A 6,000-nucleotide genomic window follows, 5' to 3' on the forward strand; every position below is an offset into this window, starting at 1 on the left:
AATCGGCGTATATGTATGAAGAGATTGTAACCGTTTTATCAAATCGTTTGTATACTGCAGCTGTCTCGTTCACAATTCGCTCATTCCTTTCAAGAACGTCATAAATAAAAAAAACTTGATTTTTCAGGAGAACGTTTTTAAAGTTTAAAAATATAATACAATGTATTAAAAAAATATATCATGCCACTTATTGAACTTTTTACTGTGCAACATATCTTTTTAGGTAAAACCTGAAGGTTTTTTCTCCATTTAAAAAATATTTAGTGAATTTCGAAAAATAATTAAACAATGCCCTTTCTTCAAAATGCAAAAACAACACTTTTCAACGGAAAAATATGAAGTTGAAAATATGCCTCTTTTGCTGGGAAATAGTATATTTTCTGTGCATTCCGAAAACATGCACAGCTGAAAATTGACGAATTTTGATTTATGGCGTTCTTGAAAGGACTGAGCGAAATGTTAAATATGAATTGACGTACGACCTCATTTGCAAAAATTATAACATCTTCCGATAGGGTAATTAATTTTGCGCCACCCTGTACCGTGTAAGTTAGGAGTTCAGTGTATTGAGTTTGAGCTCTCGAGTCATACGTTTTAATTAATTTTCAAGAAAAGGTAATATGATTTTATCTAGAGATACCCTGACAAAAGGAATCAGACAATATCTGAGAATTAATTAATTGAAGTGAAATACAAAAAAATAATTGCTTTTCTTGTTAATTTGTATTTCTTGGTGGGCGAAAAATTTCAAATTTTTCTCCAAATCTTTAATTAAGCTTTCGAAGCGATGGGGTCGAATTTTAATGATGTGCTTTTTTTAACAGCAGAAATAAATGAGAGAGGTCAGAGGTCATTCAGTATTGTTTTCAATAGACTTTTTTTAAATTAAATTTCAAGTTAAATTTCAATTTAATAGACTTTTTTTACAGTATTAGACATTAATTTTTAATTAAATGGTCTTTGTACCCAGCATTCACTGCTGAACGAATTGAATGCTGGGAACAAAGTGAATGGTGCACTGAAATCAGTTATGGCAAATAAAAACCTTTCAGCGGAAGCTAAACTGGCAGTGCACAACGGAGTCCTGGTGCCAACTCTAAGGTATGGAAGTGAAACATGGAGTTGGCAAAAGAAGGATGAAAGTAGACTGAATGCAGTCGAAATGCGATCTCTCATAAGAATGTGCGACAAAACGACGTATGATAGATGTACGAATAGTGAAATAAGGAAGGAATGCAAAGTTGAGATAAGCATTATCGATAAAATTAAGAAAGGTGTGTTGAGATGGTTTGGACATGTAGAACGAATGGGTGAGGAAAGAACGGTAAAACAAATTTATGAGGCGAATGTTAGTGGGAAAAGAAGCAGAGGAAGACCGAGAAAAACATGGCACGATCAGGTATGCCAAATACTTGAAAGTGATCAGGTTAGGAGTCGTAACAATCGGCGGGTATGTATGAGGAGATGCATGAACGTGGAAGAGGCGAAGAATGTTTGCAAGGACAGAGTGGTGTGGCGCTCTATTCTCTCTGCCTACCCCTGCGGGGAAGCGGCGTGATGGTTAGTTTAGTTTAGTTTAGTTTTTTAAATGGTCTTTTTTTTTAACAATATTTTAATTTAAATTAAATTAACGTTTTTTAAAACAATATTCGGGAGTAAATTTCAATTAATTGACGATTATTTCATAGGAAATTTAGGAGATATAACATTTTGAACAAATGATATCTTACATTTTTATTTTGCACATTCAAAATATTGGTAATATTGACTGAATATTTTAACTATTTTGTGACTATTATGATGTTATGTGCATTGAAATACGTTTCAAAATATATTTAAATAGTATTTTTTGACATCTCATCGAAGATGTAGAAGAATATGGAAGTCTGGACCTTCATAGGCTGGTTTAAGTGATCACTTTACACACGTGTAACATTCACCAATTCTACCCATTGTTGAAAACCACACTACTCGAATTCTTGGAAGTTCTATATATATGAAACTATTTTGTAACATTGTTCTTGAATCACTAGAACTTCACTAGAGACATCTATTGGTGAGATGTCAAAAAATAATATAAAATTAACTCCTTGGAGATAATCCAGATTTTGTGTACAAATTTTTGGACACACTCAAAATGTTGTATTTAAATAGTGTTATTTTTTAAAGTAAAATTTAAATGTTGAAAATAAAATTTTGTATGTCTTATGTGTGAGTTTTTTTTTTTAATATGTTAAATTTCTTTATTTAATAAAGCAATCTTTCCTTCTATCACCATTTGAATATCTATCGTTCATCGTTAATTTTTGGTATTTTATATTTTTATTTTTTAAACAATGTTCTTTAATAATATATCCGTTTGTTACGTGATTATAGATGATGACTCCGGAGAAAAATCTGTGTCCGTGCTGTTGGCTGGAGAAGAGTCGGAGTTGGTATTTTTGGACCAGGGATGCTGTGTTGGACCAGTGAGTTTTTTTTAATCATGAATTGAACCATTTTTTCATGATATTGGATTTATATTATTATTTTTATTTGTTTCATTTTCAGTTGTGTTTTTAATCATATATTGCACCATTTTTTTTAACATTTTGAATTTTGAACAGATTTTTCTAATACAGAACTACTAACTTTTTTGACCACAGTTGTTTGGGTGCTTTGCTAAAAAAATATTTAATACGTTCTTTTTGCATACTTTTTTTAAGTACCGATTTTTTCTAAGTACTTAGATGATGTATTGGACTAGTTAGTTTTCTAAAACATAAATTGAACCATTTTTATATGTCTAATCTTTTTTAATAGATCTTTAATTACATGAATCCTATTGGCTGTTCATTGGTAAAAGTGACTCCACTTCAGTCAATGAATAGTCTTTTAGAATTTGAAAATAGATTTGATTGGAAGAAGAAAGTGCATTTCAGTCAATGATGGGTCTTTCAGGATGTGGAGGTCGAAGGTCCGGAGCCGCAGGCGTACTGCGTGGTGTACAGCAGCTCCGACAAGGGGTCCCTGAGGTCTGCCGAGGGCTGGCTGCGAGCCCTCAAGGCCAACAGGCCCACCAAGGCCAGAATCCTAGTCGGCAACAAGGCCGACCTGGTGAGGAGTAGGACAGTGACCACAGAAGGTAACATCTACAACCAATTTCTTCTTCTTCCTGGCTCCATCCTAGTTTATCGTCTTTGTTGACTTGTTGGGGTCAGTTCTCATCGTCTTCAGGTTGTAGGTCTTTCTATCATGGACAACGTCACCTAGACGACCAAAAAGGTATCATCTTCTTACGACCCTTTATCTTCTTCTTCTTCCTGGTTCCATCCCAACTTATCGTATTTGTAGACTGTTGGAGTCAGCTCTCCTCATCCTCAGGTTGTTGGTCTTTTTGTCGTGGGCAACAACACCTAGATGATCAAGAAACGTAACAACTTCTTCAATATCTTCTTTTTCTTCTTGACTCCATCCCAACTTATCGTATTTGTAGACTGTTGGAGTCAGCACTCCTCGTCCTCAGGTTGTTGGTCTTTTTGTCATGGGCAACAAAACCTAGATGATCAAGAAACGTAACAATTTCTTCAATCTCTTCTTTTTCTTCCTGACTCCATCTCAATATATCATCTTTGTAGAATGCTGGTGTCAGCTCTCCTCGACCTCAAGTTTTAGGTCCTTCTATTATGGTTCTTCTATTATGGACCTTCGAATTATGTTATCTTTTAGCAGCATCCATGAATTCTTTGGTCTTCCTCTAGATGTCTTTCCAAGAAGATCCACGGCGATTGCCTGGTTCACAATATGTTCAGGTTCTCTGCCCAAACCATCTAAATTACCTATCCTATACCTTACTTTTGATACCTGTTACAGCAAGGCTTCTACGAATTCGTGAACTCTTTATTTTGCCTCTAAGAGACACTCCAGCTAATCATCTAATCATTCGTATATCTGTAGTTTCTAGTCGCCTAGAGTAGGTGTAATTATCTAATATTTTTTTCTCAAATTTCATTTCGTTACAGAGGGCAAAAGTTTGGCAATATCCTACGACTGCAAGTTTATAGAGACATCTGTTGGAATCAATCACAACGTGGACGAGTTGCTGGTCGGGTTGCTGACGCAGATCAGGCTCAAACAAGAACATCCAGAGAGAAGGTATAAACTAACTTACTAGTTAACCAAGCTGTTTCTCCGCAGGAGTAGGCAGATAGAATCGAACCCTACACCAATCTGTCTTTACAAAAACACTCTTATACTCTTCCACGTTCATATATCGCTCACTCCTTTCAATAACGTCATATTTTTAAAAAACTTGATTTTTTAGGAGATCGTTTGAGAAGTTAAAACAAATAATAATATGTATTAAAAATAAATATCAAGCCACTTATTGAAATTTTAACTGTGCAACAGATCTTTTTAGGTAAAACCTGAATGTTTTTTCTCCATTTCAAAAAATATTAAGTACATTAAAAAAAAAAATTAAACAATACCTTTTCTTAAAAATTCAAAAACAATACTTTTTGCCCTGTAGCGGTTTGATATTATGTTAAAAATATGCCGCTTTTGCTGGGAAATAGTACATTTTCTGGGCATTCCAAAAACATGCACAACTGAAAATTTACGATTTTTTATAAATGGCGTTGTTGAGAGGGGGAGCGATATCTCGCCCAAGTATTTAAAATACCTGATAATGCTCTATTTTCGTTAGTTTGCCTGTATTTATTTTTTCAAGTATATTTGCCTCATAAATTTGTTTACTTATTCGATTCACATGCCCAAACCATCTCAACACACCTTTCTTAATTGTATCTATAGTGCTAATCTTAGCCTTGCATTCCTTCCGTATTTCGCCCCACGCCTTTTGCCACACATTTGTCAGAAGTGGATAGAAAATTATCATTAAGTACCTGAAGTAAACACGGTTATTTGGTGCACTCGAACTATAAAAAATATATATTTTTTTAATGAAAAATATTGTAAAAGGTTTATGAATTATGCAGATTATATATTTGAATAAATTATTCAAATTTCTCTTTTAAATTATTGATGATACTAAATAAAAATATTAATTATTTCCTTTATTTTTAAGGCGTCGCGGCGCATCCACAAGGGGAGGTAACACCGGAACAGGAAGCGCGCAAAGCACCCCCCGGAAACAGAGAGGAGCAAGGCTTTCCGCAAGCCTTAAAGTCCGAGGTCTCCTCGGAAGAGTTTGGGCTCGAGACTCCAAATCAAAATCATGCGAAAACCTTCATGTACTCTAAAGAGATCAATTGGAATTTTACACTTTTTAATTTTTCAGAATTTTCAGTTTTAAAAATTTTCAGGCACTTGTCTGATTTAAGGATTTAGTGTTTTTGATATATTGAGTTTTTAGGATTATTCGTTTCAGAATTTTCAATATAAATATTTTAAAATTCAGGATTTTCAGTTTAACGATTTTCAGTTTCAGTATTTTAACATTCAGGATTCTCAATTTACACAGATTCTTAAAACATGATGTATCTTCATTGTCAACTACATAAATTCGATATTAAATACACTTAAAATATTTGTGTTTTTTTAAATACAGTCTGGCAATGTCATTGCAAGGAGAAAATAAAAATATCATCCAAAATCTATATTTAAATACCATTTTTTTCACAATATTTTACGGGTCACGTGTTTCGATGTCTACTGTATCATTATAAAACCCGGTGTCTGACAATGCCCTTGCAGAGTGAAACAGCTGTCACGAGAAATTAAAAATAAAAATAAAAACAATTAAACATTTTTTATTACCAATTATTTATCTTAAAAGATTTCAAGTGACACGTGTTTTTATATTTTTTACTTACATCATTATCAAACACGGTGTTTGACTACGCATTTGAAAGCACAAATAGCTATCATGGAAAATTAAAAGTAGAACCAGAATGTGTTTTTATTTCCACTTAAACATAATTAAACGTGAAAAATTTCGAGTTTCTCGCTATAGTATTTTTTTTTCAATTTAAATATTATACATTTTTAATTAATGTT

General features: G+C 33.3%; 1 pseudogene across 1 annotated transcript in view; it reads left to right on the forward strand.

The window, feature by feature from the left end:
• Positions 1–5,666, forward strand: part of LOC148308602 (uncharacterized) — a 40,076-nt pseudogene extending 34,410 nt beyond the window's left edge. The window contains exons 6-9 of the transcript XR_015837657.1: positions 2,377–2,468; positions 2,941–3,124; positions 4,002–4,233; positions 5,075–5,666. The product of XR_015837657.1 is annotated as an uncharacterized LOC148308602 (transcript). The remainder of the gene's footprint in view (positions 1–2,376; positions 2,469–2,940; positions 3,125–4,001; positions 4,234–5,074) is intronic.
• Positions 5,667–6,000: the final 334 nt, after the last annotated feature.

The sequence above is a fragment of the Brachycentrus maculatus genome, unplaced genomic scaffold, assembly GCF_059751285.1.
Source record: "Brachycentrus maculatus isolate JH-2025_06_01 unplaced genomic scaffold, ASM5975128v1 h1tg000156l, whole genome shotgun sequence".
NCBI lineage: Eukaryota > Metazoa > Arthropoda > Insecta > Trichoptera > Brachycentridae > Brachycentrus > Brachycentrus maculatus.